At 47.0% G+C, this 21,435-nt stretch overlaps 1 protein-coding gene across 2 annotated transcripts in view; it reads left to right on the top strand.

Moving 5' to 3' along the window:
* Positions 1-21,435, top strand: part of PLXNA4 (plexin A4) — a 630,666-nt gene that overhangs the window by 294,072 nt on the left and 315,159 nt on the right. The window contains exon 1 of one of the 2 annotated variants that reach the window (XM_079992127.1): positions 20,754-20,870. The exons of the other annotated variant lie outside the window; for it this stretch is intronic. The gene's annotated coding sequence lies outside the window, so the exon portion shown is untranslated. Of the gene's footprint in view, positions 1-20,753; positions 20,871-21,435 lie in introns of those variants that run through there. 2 annotated transcript variants of the gene reach the window in all.

A 21,435-nucleotide genomic window follows, 5' to 3' on the forward strand; every position in this document is an offset into this window, starting at 1 on the left:
AAATAAACAACAATAGGTTTTAGGAGACACCGAAAAGAGCACAGTTGAAGGTGGTTGCCTGGGATCAACAGGCAGGGAGTTCCAAAGTGCAGTAGCACCACTGTTATGTACTGACGTTCTCACCCTGGGCCAGCAGGGGGATACTGTAGATAGTTATGCAAATGAAGGATCGAAAGTGACATTCAGTGATTGGATAGTTTGTATGCAAATGAAGGATAGAAAGAGATGTTCAGTGATTGGATAGTTTTAGAAAGTTGCAACAGTTACCTTGTTCTGGAGCTCTATATAAGCAGGCTGACTGAGCTCCTCAGTTCAGTTCAGTTCCAGCTTACAAATAAAGAGCTGCTTTGGAAGAATTGCTGTGTCATCTGATATGTTCGCCCACAACTTAACAACCGCACCAAAAGATCCATTTCCTACAGGAGCAAAATGGGTATTATGTGGCACCTGTAATACAAAAAAGGCAACAGAAGGACTGACTTCCACGAGAGCAAGAAACCAGAATGCATTTCGTGCTGCAGAAGCTGGAGCTCCCAAGCACGGCAGCGCACACCAGCGATCATTTCTTATTTATTTCCTTTGTAACAGTGTGATGCTAATTTGACAATTAAGGCTGAGGCTGATGAAGGTTCATCCCACCACTCCCATCTCAACACCTGCTCCTGGTTGCAGCTTGAGACTTTCCTGGAATCCACAATGAGGGCTTGTCCATGAATGGGGCTCAGTGCTGGATTTACGTATAAGCTAAACAAGCTCTAGCTTAGGGTCCCACTCTCTGGGGCCCCCGCAAAAAAAGTAAAGGGGGAAAAACTGGATATGCATTTCCAAAATACAGTCATGCCTCATGATACGTTTGCTTCATGTTACGTTTTTTCAGGTTGCGTCCCGCGGCGACCCAGAAGTACCAGAAAGGGTTACTTCCGGGTTTCGCTGTTCGCGCATGTGCAGTAGCGCTAAATCGCACTTTGCGCATGCGCACGTGCCAAGTCATGCAGATACGGCGCTTCAACTTGCGGGCTTTTCATGTTGCGAACGGGCCTCCGGAACAGATCCCGTTCACAACCAGAGGTACCACTGTATAAGATAAAAAATAAATAAAATGGCTTTCGATACCTATTGTTGTAGTCGTTTAGTCATGTCCGACACTTCGTGACCCCGTGGACCAGAGCACACCAGGCACTCCTGTCTTCCACTGCCTCCCGCAGTTTGGTCAAACTCATGCTGGTAGCTTCAAGAACATTGTCCAACCATCTTGTCCTCTGTCGTCCCCTTCTCCTTGTGCCCTCCATCTTTCCCAACATCAGGGTCTTTTCCAGGGAGTCTTCTCTTCTCATGAGGTGGCCAAAGTATTGGAGCCTCAGCTTCACGATCTGTCCTTCCAGTGAGCTCGATAACTATTAGGTCCATAAATTACCACGTAGCATATATTCAACACAAAACAGTGACAATTTGTTGTTGACAAAGGACAGCTGGACATATAAAGGGCCCCATTAAGAATGGACCTCTGGAACGAATTACGTTCTTAATCCGAGGTACCACTGTAGTTTATTTTACCAACACAGACCACAGTAGTATACAGGCGTGCAATTGTGTATATGTGCAGCACCGGGAAATAAATAAGAAATTCAGTTCAAGCCCAGAAATGGAGGTAGAGAACTCGAGAGACCTTGTTGCTCGCAAGGAGACCCTCTGCAGAGATTCCTTGTATATACTTGTATATAGCATTTATTATGAAGGAGCCTCTCCATCCCCATCGTTCTGCCTGGATGCTGAGATCCAGCGCCGAGGGCCTTCTGGTGGTTCCCTCCCTGTGAGAAGCCCAAGTTACAGGGAACCAGGCAGAGGGCCTTCTCGGTAGTGGCGCCTGCCCTGTGGAACGCCCTCCCACCAGATGTCAAAGAGAACAACTACCAGACTTTTAGAAGACATCTGAAGGCAGCCCTGTTTAGGGAAGCTTTTAATGTTTGATGCATTACTGTATTTTAATATTTTGCTGGAAGCTGCCCAGAGTGGCTGGGGAAGCCCAGCCAGATGGGCAGGGTGTAAATAGTAATTATTATTATTATTATGCCACCTTTTCCTCCAAGGAGCTCATGGTGGTGCACACGGTTCTTCTCCCTGTTTTATCCTCACAACAACCAAGCAAGGTAGGTCAGGCTGAAAGAAGACCATGATTGGCCTCTCCAAAGCTCCACTAAGCTTCATGGCTGAGCGGTGGGATTCGAACCCTTGTCGCCCAGCTCTCTAATACAGTGGTACCTTGGGTGACAGACGCTTCAGGTTACAGACGCTTCAGGTTACAGACTCCGCTAACCCAGAAATAGTACATTGGGTTAAGAACTTTGCTTCACTTCAGGATGAGAACAGAAATCGCGCGGCAGCAGCAGGAGGCCCCATTAGCTAAAGTGGTGCTTCAGGTTAAGAACAGTTTCAGGTTAAGAATGGACCTCCGGAACCAATTAGGTACTTAACCCGAGGTACCACTGTAGTTTATTTTACCAACACAGACCACAGTAGTATATAGGTGTGCAATTGTGTATATGTGCAATTGTTTATATGAGTACCACTGTCCCATTGCACCAAGGGTTCAGGTTGCTGGGCTCAGTTTGTTGCCTGTTTCTCTGTCTCTCCCTAGGGTGGCTTTGTTCTCTTCCATGTGACTCATGTCAGGGAGCAGGCGTTGTGTCAGCTAAGTGGCATCGGGGAGGAGGACGAGGAGCCCAGGCAGGGCAGCTCTTTCAGCGAGACCACCCACTGCGCTCCTGTCCCCAAAGCACAGCTGAGAAACACGGCAGCACACATGCTTGGGTGGACTCAGGTTCTCGTATCCTCGGGGGAACATCTCAAGTCACGGGAAATCCAGCAAGCTGGCAGGCTCGGATTCCCACATCATTCATGCTTCAGAGGCTTCCAGGGCCTGGCCCCAAAGGAGGCAGGGAACCTGTGTAACCAGCCACCTTTGGGAAGAGGCGAAAACAGAGGGCCTTGATTGACTGGATCAATAGAGATCCCATCATACTATTTGGACAATTCGGGTCTGGTCAGATTCACGTCTGATTAGCCGCATTTCGTCTGCCTCAATTCAGAACCACCCGTTGGCGTAACTGGATAGGGAAACGCTTCCTGTGTTTTCAAAGGCAATGTGTATAGTTCTTGTTTGTTTGCACCATGGCTATCTTAATCTTCTCCCAAAACTAAAGATGGGGGAGAAATGTGAAACAGCTCGCTTTTTAACGGGGGAACGTCTCAAAACAATACACGACTCAAAACACAGGTTTTGGTTGTTTTTTTAAAAAATATTATTAGATTTTCCACAATTATAACAAAAACCACAAAGCAGAACAACACACAAAAACAGAAAGAAGGGGGGGGGGAGAGAAAAATCAATGAACGAAAGAAAAAAAAGGAACAATAAAGAGATAAACAATAACAACAAACTTGATTCTTTACAAATCCAACCTTTTAAACATCTTGGTTGACTTCCTCTAGTCCCTCCCTTCTGAGTTTCCTTGTAGTTAAAAGTAACAGCTTTCCAATATCATTATTAAACTAAAGCAATTTCCAATTATAGTCCATCTTATTCACTTTTCTTAACATTCTAAATCCCATTTATTTCATTATAACTTAGATTAATCCTAGGCCTATTTGTTTCTTTCAAGTACTTTCTAATTTTTTTATATTACAATATTCATTCAAATAGTCCTTAAATTTCCTCCAGTCCTCTTGAAACTCCTCTTCTTTCTGGTCGTGGATTCTTCCAGTCAGGTCAGCTAGCTCCAAAAAGTCCATCAGCTTCATCTGCCAATCTTCCACTGTTGGTAGTTCTTGTGTTTTCCAATTTTTAGCAAATAATATTCGGGCGACCGTTCTTGGAAATTGGCATGTCTTTGAATGGTGCGGTGCAGCTTTGCAACTGAAGAATGTGTACCGAAATGCATATTCTGGGGTAAAGCCTGCATGGAAAGGCACATACTGTTGGTAAAAAGGGCATGCGGAAATGCATGGTATAAGGGATAACGGCTTGCAAATTGTGTATTCGTCAAAACGTGTGCCACAAGAGAAAATCATACTAAAATGCTTCTTCTTGTCACAAGAAGCAGGTCCTTTCTGCCAAAGTGGGAGCCCAGTTGGGAGGCACTTCATAGGAACACCTTCCTGCACAACTTTGGCCTTTGGCTGCAAATTGTACCACTCGGGCAATGGTTTAAGCAAAGGGGCCAAAGCACAGTGGAAACGCTTCTGCTTTGCTTGGCAGGTACCGCTAGGAATGTTATCTTTCTGGATCCAGTCAGTGTAGACCAGTGTTTCTCAAACTTGGGTCCTCTAGCTGTTGTTGGACTACAACTCCCATCATCCTTAGCTAGCAGGACCCAGTGGTCAGGGATGATGGGAGTTGTAGTCCCACAGCAACCGGAGACCCAAGTTTAAGAAACACTGGGCAGTACTGAGGTAGACGGACCAGCGTCCCAGTCAAATTTGAGAAGGGCTGTAGCTCCGTTTGCATGCAGGAAGTCCCTGGATGGATTTTGGTACACATCACAGAAGGAAAAGAAGCGCGAAATCCAAAGGATAATTAATTACATTCTGATTTCGCACAGTAAATCTGGAAGATGTGAGTTGGGTCCATTTGCCTTAGAATTCTGGCTTGCAGGAGCCAGGCCCTGTGACCAGTAGGGCTTCGCAGGACTGGGGCCTTCCTAAGTTTGCTCTGGAGAGGCAAGGTGCGGCTGCACAGGTGAGGCCGCTTGGTAACTCACTGCACCTGGTGGCAAGAACCGGGAAGGGATATAAGGTCAGCATTTCCCTTCGGCTCTTTGCCACAGCAACTCGTTTCCTGCCTTGGGCTTTGTGCTTCCTGATCCTCGGACCTTGGCTTCTTGACTCCTTGCTTCTTGACCCTCAGGCCCTTGACTTCATGTCTCCTTGCTTCTCGACCCTCAGACCCTTGACTTTCTGACCCTTGGACCCCGGCTTCTGGACTCTTGCTCTTGCTCCCACCCCACCATCTTGCCCCTGTCCCGACGTCCTCAGCTGGGACTTCGACCGCTTGTAAACTGGACCGTGACAGCACGACTCAAACTCCCCAGGCACTCCTATAGTATGTTCTGACCTTGCCTCCTTCCATTTAGCCTCCGCTGGGATGGTGGAACTGGGAGGCGTCCGTGTCCCATGTCTCCACAGGGGAATTTATTTCGCCATGCCCTCTGGAAAGAAACTGGTTACTTAGCCTGCCGTGCAGAAGCTACTGGAGGAGGGCAGTTCAGAGAGTGCAAGGAGGGTAGGAGAAGCCACAGTTTCCTTCTCTCCTGCTGCATCTGGAGACTTGAAGGCCGACGAATGCCGTCCAGGTCGCAACACTTAACGGGATGTTTAATATTGATTGCCTTAAGTGCTGTTTCGTCTGTTGATTGTTTTGCTGTTCTTTCCATTTTGCAAACTGCCTTGAGGGCTATGCTTGGCAGAAGGGTGGGGATAAATTTTTTTTTTTTAAGACAACAAATGCTGGGCAACTTTCGACGGCGCCCTTGAGAGCACATGTCCCCCTGACGCACAGACTTATTTAAGTCTCTTTTCTTTTCTGTTTTGCTGTCATCTGTTCCCCTGCAATGCAGGAACCACAGCGAAAGAATCTCTGGCTCTTACTGTCAGAACGTTCTTGCTAGTATTTTGTCAAAATCTCCTTTCTTTTCATTTGAATCCATTGGTTTGGGTCTTACCCCAGAGCAGGCAAAAACAAGCTTGCTCCATCTTCCGTCTGAAAGCCCTTGAGATGTTTGAAGATGGCTATCATATCCCTTGCCCATATTTTATCAGTGTGGGGTTTTCATTTTAAGAGTGAGAGTTTTTAGGCTGTCCTATCCCCTCTCAGTCTTCTCTTCTCCAGGCTAAACATACCCAGCAACCTCGCTCGTTTCTCATGAGGCTTGGTTTCTTTAGATCTTCTCCCTCTTCCACCCTCCCCAGCTTTCTTTTAATTTGCATGCCTGACCTTTCTGAGCAAAGGGCCCGCAAACAAGTGGATATTTACACAGGACCTGCTCTGCTGGCTGAGTGACATTTAGGAGAATGGCCAGACATTTTCTCTGGGAGTCCCAGAGCTTCCGTTCAGCTGTCTACAGCTTTCTCCACAGAGTTTCGTTCCTGCACCTCACGGCAGGGGCCTGTGCGATGTCTGCTGACAGGGAAACAGGTGTAGGGCACTGACCTTTTGCAAGCTATGACGGACCTGGGGGGTGACAAGGTGAGCTTCTTAGGGCTTCCACAAAGCGCAGAGCCGCTCTGGTGCCAGAGCTTGGGGTCGTAGCAAGTAGCTGATGGAGATATCAACCTGGCATGCGGCAGCTGTGAAACGGGGGAATTCCATGTTAGAGATCATTAGGAAAGGAATTGAAAACAAAACTGCTGGCACCATAACAATGGTACACGAATCTGTGGTGCAACCACATTTGGAATACTATGCGCCGTTCTGGTCGCCTCTCCTCAGCAAGGAGTTGGTGTGCATACAGGCTCTGCTCAGCACTCCCTTTAAAGATTTTTTTTCTTGCATTCCCCCTCTAAAAACTAGGTGTATCTTATGGTCAGGTGTGTCTTATGGAGCGAAAAATACAGTATATAAAAACATAATAAGACATGAAACATTTTAAAAAAACACCCTTCCCTATACAGGATTTCCTTCAGACAGCTTGGCGGGTTGATAACTCCATACCCTCCAACATTTCTCCAATGAAAATAGGGACGTCCTAAGGAAAAGTGGGACATTCCAGGATCAAATCAGAAACCGGGGTGGCTTCTCTAAATCAGAGACATCCCTGGAAAATAGGGACACTTGGAGGGTCTGTGATTCTGTGTTTCTAATGTGCCCTCGGTGCAACAAATTCTGCCCAATTAACAGGGCCTAGAAGCATGCCTGCAATTTCCCCCTTTTTCTAATTGCTGAAGATGAAGAAGCAGCCTAGTCATTCTGTTGCACAAGGGCAGAGCAGCCACATTTTGGAAACAGTGGGTTTATTTATGCCACATGTCAAAGAGGCCAGCAAAAATACGGGGTGTTTCTGACGGAACGCGCAGAGGCTTCAGAAAAGAGAGGAGACTGTGCTGCTTGTTTGGATGCCTGCAGCAGCAGCTGGAGATTTACAAGACCCACCTTCTCTGTATTGCACTGCTCTTCGTCTTCTTTTTTGTCCCCCCCTTCCCCCTCGCCCTCCCTTTCACATCTTTATTTAATCTCCCCGGCTGGCACATTTTTTGAAGGAGCCTGATTTCAAAGCCTGGGTCCAGCTGTTTTGAGCGGATTTAATGCTTCTGCGGGGACGGCAGCCAGCAGCCGATCCATCTGCCTGTCCAAACCAAGACTCCTTGGCCACCCTTCAAGAATAACATGGCTGACAATCGACCAAGGAATCTTCTTGGCTGCGACTGTGCCGCGGAGCGCGAGGCGTGCCAGAATGCAGGATGTGACGGTGCGTCTTGAAATTAGCGGCTTCCCTCTCCGGGGAGAAGAACTTTCCACGAACCAGGCTTCCCCGCTGGGGCCAGATTGGATTGCCGAGCCCTCACTGGAAGGGACACAGCTTCACTTGGGCAGCGCAAAATCTGTGTTGTGAAAGAGGATATCCTGGGAGCTGCTCCCAGCAGTTCCCCCCTAAAGCAGAATATGAAGTCAGGGGGAAAGCAGCTTCACACAGCACATAGTTAAACTATGGAGCTTGCCCCCACAGGAGGTGATGATGGCCACAAACTTGGATGGCTTTCAAAGAGGACTGGACAGATCCAGAGCTGTCAGTGGCTACTAGCCATGATGGGCAATGCTCTCCCTCCACAAATGAAAGCAGCAATACTCCTGAATTCCAGTTTCTGGAAACCATATGAGGTGAGAGGTCTCTCGTGCTCGATGTGATGGCCTGGGGCTTGGGCTCGGACTCAGAACCAGAGGAGTCTCAGTCCACACCTGATCCTTTGCCACAGGCGGCATCTGAACCAAGTCTGGGGCCTGATTCTGAAGAGCCCCAGTCTGCACAGGTTCCCCTGCAACAAACACCAGCTGGGCCAAGTCAGGGGCCTGAGCCTGCCCTGGTTCCAGATGCTGGGATGACCTCATTGCCTCCATCTGGGCCATCACAGTTGCTCCACTACTGGTTGGGTCAGGGGAGGCTGAGGCAGCCCCTGGGTCTAGTAACCCACCGACGTCTCCCAAGCTGCAGAGACTCAGGTCTGAGAGGAGAGACCTGAGTACGTGTAGGAGGAGGGCTCACCTTCAGGCGAAACAGGGAGGTGAGTCATTGGGGGATCAGGACCAGCTGTTACCCCATCAGAGATAAAAGGCTGCCCCAGGTTGCAGGAGCAACATTGCTATTTGCCAGAACCTGCCTGACCTTGCCTGGTTCCCTGTCTCGTGTCCTGCCTTGGCCCTGTCGGACTGACTCCCTGTGGAACCCTTGGATTTGGGACCGGACCTGGACCCACGTTACTTGGGTTAACCCCGGGTCCAGCGCACTTGAATCCTGCTTGAAGGTTTCCCATAGAGGTGTCAGGTTGGCCCCTGCTGTGCTCAGTGGGCCATTGGCCTCATCCAGCAGGCTCTTCTTATGTTCTTATGTCAGCCGGTTGCCTCTTCTACCCTACTCAGTTTCTTAAAATGCCCCAGTTTGGGCCTTGCTTGCATTCAGGTACCCTGCGTGGCTTTCCCTGCAATTCTGTCTCAATCCTTTATATATATATATATATATGATATATGATATATATGATATGATATATATATGATATTAAAGTTTCAAGAAAATTACAAAAATGAAAAAGGAAGAAAAAAGCAAAAAATACCAAATACATAAAAAATAGAAAAAACAATTAAAAACATTTCAATCTTTCCATGTCTTATCTTTCATTTACTTATTTCCCTGACCACCTCACACCTCCCTCTTTTGTATTCTAGTTCAATAGTTGTTTCAGCAAGTCTTTACCCTTTTTGCAATTATCTTAATGCTTTATCGTAATATATTATAACTTTACATTTTTTACATGTTAACAATCCGTTTTTACATATCTCTTAATAAGATTATTGCTAAAACCACTTCGCTTCATTCCAACCTCCCTCTAACATTCCTTAATTTTACAATGTTTCTGTAAATAGACTTTAAATTTCTTCCAATCTTCTTCTACCGACTCTTCTCCCTGGTCTCGGATTCTGCCAGTCATTTCCGCCAGTTCCATGTACTCCATCACCTTCATCTGCCATTCTTCCAGGGCAATTCTGTCTCGATCCCTTCATAACCTCTGGCTTGCCCCTCTTAAGCAGAAGCTCTGCTCTGATTTCTGCCACAAATTGCAGAGCTATTATTTGCGGGATCACCTGGCCTTTGCGGGTTCCTTCCCTTCGGTGCCCAGCTGCAGCGAATGTCTTGTAACTTTCCTGCTCCTTGTCTTTCCACTCATAAATATTCATCGCCACTTGTGCTGGGCTCAAAGCTTGTCATACTTCAAGACACTTGCTTTTAATTTGGCCAAGGAGGAGGGGTGGAGATGAGGAAAAGTGTTGCACCAATGTCCTATGACCCATCTTGAGAAGGTGTACATCGGTGTGTGTGTGTGTGTGTGTGTTGAACTTCTGCTCCAATGCGAAATGGCCCTGTCTGCAAACCCTTACATTTCAGCCAGGGAAAAAAAACCACAAAAAACTTTGACAGATTGGATTTGAAGTTGCTGGCGCTGTTGGCTGGAGACAGAGCAGGGAAAGGCGCTGGGTGAACATGTCACACGGCTCTGACAACGTTTCTCCTCTCTGACCCTGCCAGATCCTGCCCTGGGATCAAAAGTCAATGTAGCTCTTGTCAAAGCTTTGCTGCCCTGACCTTTATGGAACGATCTGTGGCTCTGCCGCTCTCGATCGGGAAGAAACGGTTGTGGCACGGCTGACAGAGCAGGATGCCGGGTGCTTCCAAGTTCCGTAATACAGACATAAGGCCGCATCTGCACCTTATATTTGCAACAGGATCATAGCGCTATAAACAGAGAATTCTGGGAGCTATAGTTTGCAAAGAATGGCGAGCGTTGTTAGCAGACCCCTGTTCTCCGCATAGAGCTACAATTCCCAGACTTTGGTTGTTTCGTTTTTTCAAGTTTTGTGGGTGGTGCAGCTGAATATAGGACAACCTGCGACAAACCAGGTCTGTGTGGCCAACCCTGTTCTTGGTTATGGTGATAGGCGTTGTGAATCAGACTCATTGTGCCATTGGGAAACTGCAATCAAGAGATGATTTGTCATGCATTGGGCAGCTCCTCACCCCACCTCTTCCATCCCTCTCCTGCCCCTAGGCTGCAGTTTGACAGAACTGAATACTGTGTCTGCAGATAAACTCAGGCTGGGTTGAATATCCCCACCTTGCTTTCTCAGGAACACTGATTTACATCCCCCTACCCAAGAAAGAAGGGACGCGGGTGGCGCTGTGGTCTAAACCACAGAGCCTAGGACTTGCCAATCAGACGATCAGCGGTTCGAAACCCCATGACGGGGTGAGCTCACATTGCTCGGTCCCTGCTCCTTCCAACCTAGCAGTTCGAAAGAATGTCAAAGTGCAAGTAGATAAATAGGTACTGTTCCAGCGGGAAGGTAAATGGCTTTTCCGTGCGCTGCTCTGGTTCGCCAGAAGCGGCTTAGTCATGCTGGCCACATGACCCGGAAGCTGTCTGCGGACAAACGTCGGCTTCCTTGGCCTATAGAGCAGAATGAGCATGCAACCCCAGAGTCGGCCACGACTGGACCTAATGGTCAGGGGTCCCTTTACCTTTACCCAAGAAAGATGGTATATTGGCACCTTACAGGGTGCATGGGTAAAATGGAAGAAAGTTTGTGTGTTCAGGTGAGCTTATCTTTAAAGAAGACGTGGCTTAGGCATGTCCATCTTTCTTTTGCAGTATGGACCGGGGGAAAGCAAAGCTTTTTCTTTTCAGTGCAAAATAAGCTCTAGGCCACCTCATCTAAAGGTGCATCTGTACTGTTATTTAATGTGAAGAGTAAGCTTTCTGTGCCTCCATTAATGTTCCATAATCTACATGACATTCTCCTCCATGTCACTGCCTTTCCACACTCCCCCATCCCTCACTCTGGATTTTCCCATACCAGGGATACTATGAAAAGGCGGGGCGACGGAGGAGAAAATGAGGGAAAGCAGTGATTTGGGGGGAAAGGTCATCCAGATGATGGAGAGTTAATGGACATGCGGTGGTACCTCCGGTTGCGGACGGGATCCGTTCTGGAGGTCTGGTTGGATCCTGAGGTTTCCGCAACCTGAGGACCGCTCCTGTGCTTGCGCAGACCGCTTCTGCACAGGCACACACAGCGAAACCCAGTAAAATACTTCCAGGTTTGCCACATGCGCATCCTGAAATTTACGTAAACAGAAGTTCGACTGTTCAAGAAGTTTGCTAACAGTATGGATGAGCCCCAGGTTTTACACAGAACTCTTCAGGCTGCATCTAATGCTAGCCCTTCCCAGAGTAAACCCATTGAAATTGACAGCCGTGGCTACCCTTGCTCCTTTCATTTCAGCAGATCTACTTTGAATAAAACTTGGCTATGAACTTTCGGTTTCACTCACTGTCCATTAATCGAATATTCATTATAAACCTTTTGGCTCCAGGAGAAAAACATTCCTCTTCAAACAGGCCTTTGGCTGATTAATATTCTGTGGCCTTTTAAATGGGAGTGGGGTTATTGTTATAACTATTTATTTAGTACATTTATCCTGTATTTCTTTATCTTGCGAACTGCCCTGAGATCTTTGGAGAAATATTCAAGAGGAGCTTTTCACACATACATTCTGAAAGGCTGACAGAGGTCTGAGCCAAAGGCTTTGTTCCGGCACTGAAATAAGCCCTCTCCTCGGTAAGGTTTTGGCCGCAGTGGCTTCTTCTCCTTCAGAGACCTCAGGGCTGATCCACAGAAGGGGGCTTTGAACCACCTACAAAGGTGTGCGCCTTCCACAGCCATGTTAGCACGGATTAATGGGCTTGTTCTCCTGACAGCCTGAAACACACAGTGATCCAGCTGTAAACATTAGTTGCCAAAAGCCAGTAGCTGATTTCATGGGGCTCAGTGGATTTACTAATGGGCTGGGCTGTGGGAGCCATCTCTAGCATGCCACCTGGCTGAAGGACAAGCCTGATCCTGCAAACAAGCAAAGCAAAAAGCAAAAAAAAGCCAACTCCCATCAATTTACTCTTTTTGCAATTCTGCTGGAGGAGACACAGCAGTTTCTTTTCGTAAGATGGGGACGGGGACCCAAGACTAAATGTAAATAAACGCCACTCATTCTCTTTTGCTATTATCCTGTGGGTTAGTTTATTTATGCAGTTTGTTTTGTACGTTTTCAGAGGTGTTTATGAGGGCAGGCACCGCCATATCAGTTTGTTGCACATTAAAATTCCAGCAGAAGCGATTAAGAGTGGAAAGGAGAAGCTGCTCCCCCCAATGGGACTTTGCTTCTGAGATGCATCTCCTTTTGGGAGTCGTTTGCGGGCACCTTGGCTCTCAGGCCTAGCGAAGGGAAAGCCAGAGATGCTCCCTTAATGAGAGATTCGAGCAAGCCTGGAGAAAGCCTCTTTCACTTATTAATAGAGGGATGTGTGTGTGTGCTCCCCTCTGGCCCAGTTTATCACACGTAAATCTCCTTGGTCGGCTCTGTTTTCCACTTTAACAAGAAACAAGCACTTCATAATAACTACAGAGATTAAATTGTTAGGGCCCCGTAAACCATTAACCTGGAGGAAATGTAACAATAAATTAAACATATTAACAAAGCTGTACTACAAGCTCAAAATTTGTTAAGTAAATTGTACAGTTATTAAGAATCGGCTCGGCATATCCCTGATCCATCACTGGCAAAGTGTGTGTGGGCAGGGGAGAAAAATGAGCTCAGACAGGTGGCTGCGCAGCACAGATCCTGAGGGGGTGTTTCTACCTGGGAAGAGAGAAATAGCACAGTTAGCCAGACAGTACTTTGTTTGTCCTTCAAGCCGTGCCACCTTCCTTCATTGGTTTCCTCTTCTCACGTTAAACCATGGGTGCAGAACCCTATAAATGTTGCTAACACAAGAACATAAGAAGTATCTGCTGGATCAGGTCCAGCTCATCTGGTCCAGCACCCTATTCTGGATGCACATTTGTTCAGGAAATGTTGGGGTTGCAAATGAGAAAGCGGATTTCAACTGGCAATTTTAGTGTTGTTATTACCCTCTTCTGCTAAGTAAGTCGTGATTTCAAAACTCTCTGATCTGAGCCCACACAACTTATTCTTAAGGCACCCTTCTGAAAGGGGCCCAGACCCTTCAGAAACCACAGGAGCAATACGTTGTGGTCGCATCTGCAGGGAAGCTTCACGACCAGAGTCACGTGCCGAGCGAGCAGCGGTGATGTGTGTGGCGACCCAGCTGCCTAGTCCTTTTTGTAAGGCAGTTAACATCAAGCTGCCCCCTGAAATCCCCACCTCTGCTGGGGCTGACAGTGAAATTCCTCTGTCTCTTAGAGAACGAGAAAAGGGGGAAGGGGGGGGAAGAGGAGAAGAGAGCATCTCTTGAAAGAAGGAAACAGCGCAGCTTAAAACAACACAACAAAATCAATGTGTGGGATGAAATGATGGATGCTTCAAAGGAGAAAATGGGCAAGGCTGGTCAGATTTGTGCAGCAGAAAGATTCCTTCCTTTTCTCCTTTTTGCTCACCTGCTGGGAAGCAGCTTCAGACAGAGTGTTTAAGCCCAAATCACCTCCCACAACCCCGGCTGTGACCTGCCCAACCCCTTAATTTGTGAATTAGTGAAGAAGGTGATTCTGCTCACCGCAGAACTCAAACCATCTAACCTGAAGTGTCTGTAACCCGAGGTACCACTGTACTTGTGTTTCACTTGCTAGCACACCCATTTTTCCATTCCTATTGATGAAGCCAAATGAAGGTTCAGCTCGCATCATGGTTGACGGATGAGCTGTGGCCTCTCCATATAATATAGGCCCCTCCAGACTGGTGGTTTTGTATGTGTGTGGGTGTGGTTTAAAAGTGCATTAGTGGTGGATTAGCATTGGACTGTCCACACATCATTCAACTTTGTTAGCTGGAATGATGTGTGGGCATTCAATGAAGCTGAGCACTGGAATATTACGGGCAGAAAGTCCTTCTTTGTCCAGCACACAGCTGAACTGTGGGATTTGTTCCTGCGGGAGGCAGTGATAGCAACCCAACCAAGATGGCTTTAAAAGAGGATTAGACAAATTCATGGAGGAGAGGGCTCTCCGTGGCTACTAGCCACCATAGCTGTGCTTTGCTCCGCCGTCAGAGGCAGCGAAGCTTCTGAATACCAGTTGCTGGAAACCCCAGCTCTTAGATGATGCCAAACAGATGGAAGCAGCATGCGCAGAGATTGGGGGGTGATGGGTGGTGTGTGGGGTGAGGAGGGGAGAAGTAGGTTTGCTTTTCCAGCATCCTTGTTTTCTCACACTGCCTTTGGAGCTGTTTCTTTCCTTCTACAAGGAAACATGTTTGCTTCTTCTTCTTTTATTGGGCCTGGCAACGCTTTGGCTATTTGGATAAGAGGCTGTTTCTGTAAATATTGGCTTGAGTTGCACAAATACGCCTAACGTCTAGAGGACAGAGAGATGGGACTCAAATCCCAACTGTTTAGATAGTGGATTTGCAGCGGGAGGGAATCGCCATTCCAGAGAATAGCGGCCTCTTGGTGCCAATAGCTTGAAGGGGCTCAAAATGCACAAGGCTGACATGACTTCAGGTCAGCATCTGCTAAATTTGGAGCAAGGGTGTTTTTTGGACTAAGCGGCCCTGATGGATTTGATTTTGATAGACAGGAAGTGTGTAGAGAGCATGCTGAATATATGCAGTATTTGGTATAGACACAACTGAACTCCTTTTGGTAGGGTGACCCAGGCAGTGTGCCATGAGGCTGAGGCCAGGAGACAGATTCTTGTCTCTATGGACCCCTTGAGATTCAGCAGCCATTCATGCATCTGCTGAAAGGTGAAGTGTTGCAGGTTCCCCAGCTGACCTCACTTTTTTTGCAAATGGAAAGACTTTCAAACTTTGGAAACCAAGGGCACTCCCATCTCCATAGCTCAAACCTGCATTCCATTTCTCCGTCTAAGCAAACAATGCCCTTTTGGATGTTGTTATCCCCAGGGCGCTGGCAGGGTGCAAAGATTTGCCCGTCAGCCCCAAATTTAGTTTAAAAGGTAAAGGGGCCCCTGACCATGAGGTCCAGTCGCGGACGACTCTGGGGTTGTGGCGCTCATCTCGCTTTATTGGCCGAGGGAGCCAGCGTACAGCTTCTGAGTCATGTGGCCAGCATGACTAAGCCACTTCTGGCGAACAAGAGCAGTGCACGGAAATGCCGTTTACCTTCCCGCTGGAAAGATACCTATTTATATACTTGCACTTGACGTGCTTTTGAACTGCTAGGTTGGCAGGAGCTGGGACCAAGCAACGGGAGCTCACCCCGTTGCGGGGATTTGAACTGCCGACCTTCTGATCGGCAAGCCCTAGGCTCTGTGGTTTAACCCACAGCACCACCCGCGTCCCCTAAATTTAGTTTAGCCACCCCCAAATTAACTTTTATTGAGCTTTTTTGGGAAGGGGCAAACTCAAAGTTGTTGAGCTTTTCGGGGGGGGGGGAGATTGCTCATTGCTCACCTGTAACAACAACGCAGCAGAAAAACCTGCTTTTGTTTCCTGACTCGTCGGGAATATATAATGCTACGGAGTAACAGAGCAACAGAGGAGGGGGTGGGGACTTTCTCTCCATTACTGCCACTGATCAAGATGGACCGGTATACACTTGGTGCCCCCTAGAATTCGGTGCCTGGGTGCCCTGCACCTCTTGCACCCTGGGTAAAGATGGCCCTGGTGATTCCAGCTTCCATCAGCCCCAGCCAGCATGGTCAATGGTCAGGGAGTTGGAGTCCATGTTACCCTCATTTCCATTAAAGTGTGGCAAAGGGAAAGAGCTCTGGAGCACCAAGCACTATGATCTGCAGGGTCTTTTCTCTTAAGTGCCCCTGATTTCAATGGCAGACGGAGACAGGGCCTTTTTGCCACTGGCACCCAGTTGATACAATACAATAACTCTAAAGAGGTCTGCCTGCCAATATTTGAATTTTCCAGTGACAGGTCAAGTGTTTTAAAGCATGTTTAAATGCCTCTTTAAATACCTGAGCATTTTCATGACCACTGAGTTCAGGGTGATGATTGCACTATTTATTTTATTTCTAGTTATTGTATTTCTCTCCCACCTTTTTCTCCCAGTAGCTCAAGGTGGTGTACACGATTCTTCACCCCCTTCTCATTTTTAAACTCCCACAACAACCTTGTGAGGTAGGTTAGGCTGAGAAGCAGCGACTGGACCAAAGTAACCTAGTGGGCATCATGGGTCAGGATTTGAACCCTGATCTCCCAGGTTCTAGTCCAACACTCTAACTGCTACACCTCACAGTCTCTGCTGCTGTACCTTTTGTTTGTGGTGCTTCAAGTGATTTGATTCTTATCTGATGAGTTAACTGTCTTTCTGTAGTACGCCAGTTTGGAAATCTTGACTAAGAAGCAATGTATGCATTTTTTAAAAAAATACATAGGATACAGATGGCAGAATATACTGAGATGATATGCAGAGCACCTGCTTTGTCATTGCATAGACCATGGGAAGAGAGGGCTTTTTGGTAGGGCAATGATCCTCCCTTAGGCTTGGCTTTTTGACTCCCATCAGTTCCCAGCTTCTTTCATCTACTACATTTTGTTTTTTGTTGTTTTTTTCAAAAAAATTATTGGTTTTTACAATATCAACGACAAACAAAAACATGAGACAAACAAAACATAACAAACATAAATCATAACCTTATTGAAAATAACAGTTATTTACTTTGTAGGACGACTTCCTCGTTTCCCCTTAGTTGAATTTCGTTGCGTATCCTTATAACGGTTTTCCAAATCCCAATTTTAATATCCTTTAAATTAAACATTAACATCCTTAAATCTTCTCCTTCTTGTATTAAACATATTATTTTATCAGTTAACATAAATACAATCCTAAGCCCATTAAGTATCTGGACGCTATTTCCTATTATTTTAGTTTAACAAATTTAGCTAAATAATCATTGAATTTCTTCCATTCTTCATGGTGTTCCTCCTCCTCCTGGTCGCGGACTCTTCTGGTTAGATTGGCTAGCTCCATACAATCCATCATCTTCATCTGCCATTCTTCTACTGTTGGTAATTCTTGAGTTTTCCACTTTTTAGCTAACAAAATACGAGCCGCAGTTGTGGCATACAAAAATAGATTCACATCTTTCTTGGGCAGTTCCGAACCTGTTATTCCGAGAAGAAAGGCCTCTGGTTTCTTTATAAATGTATATTTCAACATTTTTTTCAATTCATTATAAATCTTTTCCCAGAAGTCTTTCACCTTAGAGCAGGTCCACCACATATGAAAGAATGTTCCTTCCTTTTCTTTACATTTCCAGCATGTATTATCACAATTATGATACATCTTTGCTAATTTTACAGGAGTCAAATACCATCTATACATCATTTTCATAATATTTTCCTTCAACAAAGTACATGCGGTGAACTTCACCCCTTTCTTCCACAATCTTTCCCAGTCCTCAAACATTATGTTATGTCCTAAATCTCTAGCCCAATCTATCATCACCGATTTAACTTGTTCATCTTTCGTATGCCACTCCAGCAAAAGCTTGTACATTTTAGATAAGTTTTTACCTTCAGTATCTAACAACTCCGTCTCCAACTTAGATTTTTGCAAGGCAAAACCATTTTTCTTATCCAGTTTATACAATTTGTTAATCTGGTGACATTATCATCTACTACATTTTGGGATCCCTCACGCTGTGTGCCAGAAGGCTTTGCTCTAATTCATGCAAGTCCGGGAGCACATACACCAAAATGCATCCTGGGACCTTCTGCATGCCAAACCAACGAGCTACTGGGACACAGCGAAGTGTGGCTGGGTGCTTTTAAAAATGGCAGCTCCTAGGAACATAGAAATCTACCCTGTCCTGATTCAGACCACTGGATTGTCTACACCAGTGTTTCCCAAACTTGAGTCTCCAGCTGGTTTTTTTTGGACTACAACTCCCATCATCCCTAGCTAGCAAGGCCAGTGGTCATGGATGATGGGAATTGTAGTCCGGAAACAGCTAGAGCCTCAAGTTTGGAGATACTGGTCTACACTGACTGGCAGCAGTTCTCTGGGGGTTCAGACAGGGAATCCTTCCCAGAAGCACCTCTCCAAGGTTCCAGTGAGGAGGCTCTCCCAGCTCTGCTTGGAGATACCAGGGATCAAACCTGGGATCTTCTGCATGCGTGGAGGATGCTTTGTCACTGAGCTACGGTCCTCCCCTCTCGTGAGATACGTGCCGAGCTCTCCAGGTCTGCATCTCCTCTGAGAACATCCAGTGATGTCCTCAGCAAGTGGTTTCAGTTTTTTTTGTTTTCAAGATGGGTTCTGCTCCTGATCTGTTTCCTTTCCCCCGGAATACATTTGCTGCCTAATGTGTGTTGACACAGCAAATACACATGTTTGTACAAACAACCCAGCTGAGAGCAGCTTTGAAAGCCCCTTTGCAGGAGGCGTAAAATGTGCTGCGCAGATGACGGTGGGAGACCCGCCTCCCTGGCTGCTCTGGAAAGCATTCCCGTTGGGGAAGAAAAGGCTGGAAACTGGCGGTGGCGGCGACCGATAATGCCGGCGAAGAAATTGCTGCAGGCGAAAACGGATGTTGCATTATGCTAAGGAGCAAGGCTGAGAGGCACGATCAGATCTGGCTTGGGCTCATGGATATCACATTACATCCGGGACCATGGGAATATTATCCATTGTGCAAACTTTGGATGAGTGGGACATTAACACCTAAGGCACAAACAACATAGAAGAGGAGGAGACCAATAGTTTCATGTGTGGATCTGCCCTGAACTCATTTTGGGTACCTTCCAACTTTACAGTTCTATGACCCTATATCCTGCTTTGCAGGGGGTTGGAATAGATGACCCTTTGCAGCCTTCTCAAGTTTATAATTCTAGGATTCATTGAAACAGAGTGCAAGGAGTGCAATTTAAAGCACCGAAGGAGCTTGCAGGTAGGAGGACGTTCTCCAGGCTCACAATTTTCCGTGTTCCCTCACCTGAGTTTCTGAGCCTGGCAACATGGACATGTTTCTTTCATTTTGCTCAACCCTCAAAAGCTGTTCTTCATTTGTTGCAGTCCTTGAAATTACTCACTACCCTGGAGAGCTTTGAAAGAAAAACTGGGTTGGGGAGATATTTCCCTCCCTCTCCTCCCCAACCCACCACCAATTGCAGAAGCTGCTGGTGTTCCACTCATTCACCATTCTGGGGATCGGGGGAATTTTAGAGAACAATGGCTAAAACTCGATGCAAATGGCCAAAGAAGCAAGTCTACGTGGGGAGAAGGAGAAAGATTCTCCCCATATGTGGCGAATAAAGAGATGGGTCCATGTGGAAAGGACACATTAGGAACCGGGGGACAAAGTGGTTGTTGTTTGCAGGACCCAGGCATGTGTTTTGTCCATTTGTTTTTAATGTGAGTTTAACATACAGTGGTACCTCTGGTTGCGAATGGGATATGTTCCAGAGGCCTGTTCGCAACATGAATAGAACGCAACCCACAGCGGCGTGTCTACGCACACATGGGTTGCGATTCATCGCTTCTGCACATGCGTGTGATGTCATTTTGCCCGTCTGTGCATGTGCGAGTGGCGAAACCCGGAAGTAACCCTTTCTGGTACTTCTGGGTCGCAACCTGAAAAAACACATCATGAAGAAATGTACGTACAGGTATGACTGTACGTACATTAGGTTCCTGCTGGATCAGGCCAGTTGTCCATCTAGTTCAGCATCCTGCTCTCACTGTGCCAACCAGATGCCCCCATGGGGCAGGATTTGAGCGCAAGGGCCCTGTCCCCTCCTGTGGTTTCCAGCAACTGGTATTCAGAACCACTGCTGCCTCTGACAGTGGAGGCAGAACGCAGACATCATGGCTAGTGGCCATCGCTATCCCTCTCCTCCATGAATTTGACAAATCCTCCTTTAAAGCTGTCTACTAGGTTGGTGGCCATCACTGCTTCTTGTGGGGCCACAGGAACTCTGGCGTGCTCCATAGGTTGCCCTCCCATCCCTGGACCACAACCAGTTCATATCCCCTTCGCAGCCTGGCTCTACGCCTTCTCCAGCTCGTTTTGACTGGCTGGGATGCACCCTACTGGGCCAAGAGAAGAATCACGCCTGTTTCCCAAACCACTTTTGGCACTAGATTCATCCTCTTCTGTCTCCCATACCCCTGACATATGGCCCCCCAGGAGGGCAAGTATGATGGAATGAAAATAAGTTTCCTAAGCTGAAAATAAGTTTCCCAGCTCTGCCCCAAGAGCTAAGCCAGCATTCTTGTGTTAGAAGAAGAAGGGTTTGGATTTGATATCCTACATTCAAAGCAGCTAACAATCCCCTTTCTCTTCCTCCCCCACAACAAACACTCTGTGAGGTGAGTGGGGCTGAGAGACTTCAGAGAAGTGTGATTAGCCCAAGGTCACCCAGCAGACACGAACCCGGTTCACCAGATTACGAGTCCACCGCTCTTAACCACTACACCACACTGGCTCCAGTGTAAAAGGTTCCAGGCCACAATGGTTGACCGACAAGAAGTTGTGATGTCAATTATGAGATCACAATGCAGCAATTGGTCAGATAGTCAGGTACACAGGGGAGGGGAGTCTCATAGGGCTGACTAAGCTGGGAAGCGGAGGGTCCCTTCTGACTACTCTGAGCAGGACAAGACAGAAAATAGCAAAAGGGGTATAGAATCATAGAATCATAGAATCATAGAGTTGGAAGAGACCACAAGGGCCATCGAGTCCAACCCCCTGCCAAGCAGGAAACACCATCAGAGCACTCCTGACATATGGTTGTCAAGCCTCTGCTTAAAGACCTCCAAAGAAGGAGACTCCACCACGCTCCTTGGCAGCAAATTCCACTGTCGAATACCTCTTACTGCCAGGAAGTTCTTCCTAATGTTTAGGTGGAATCTTCTTTCTTGTCGTTTGGATCCATTGCTCCGTGTCCGCTTCTCTGGAGCAGCAGAAAACAACCTTTCTCCCTCCTCTATGTGGCATCCTTTTATATATTTGAACATGGCTCTCATATCACCCCTTAACCTCCTCTTCTCCAGGCTAAACATGCCCAGCTCCCTTAGCCGTTCCTCATAAGGCATCGTTTCCAGGCCTTTGTTGTTAGTGTCCAACTTCCCAGAAGTTGCATCAAGTTTGTTTTTCTTCCAATGCACAGATCTAGCCAGGAGGCAATTGGAAAGCAAAAAAACCCCCTGCTTCTGAACAAGATCCCTTTAGGACTAAAACCTGAT

Source organism: Podarcis cretensis (genome assembly GCF_951804945.1).
Source record: "Podarcis cretensis genome assembly, chromosome: 10".
NCBI classification, from domain to species: Eukaryota; Metazoa; Chordata; class Lepidosauria; order Squamata; family Lacertidae; genus Podarcis; species Podarcis cretensis.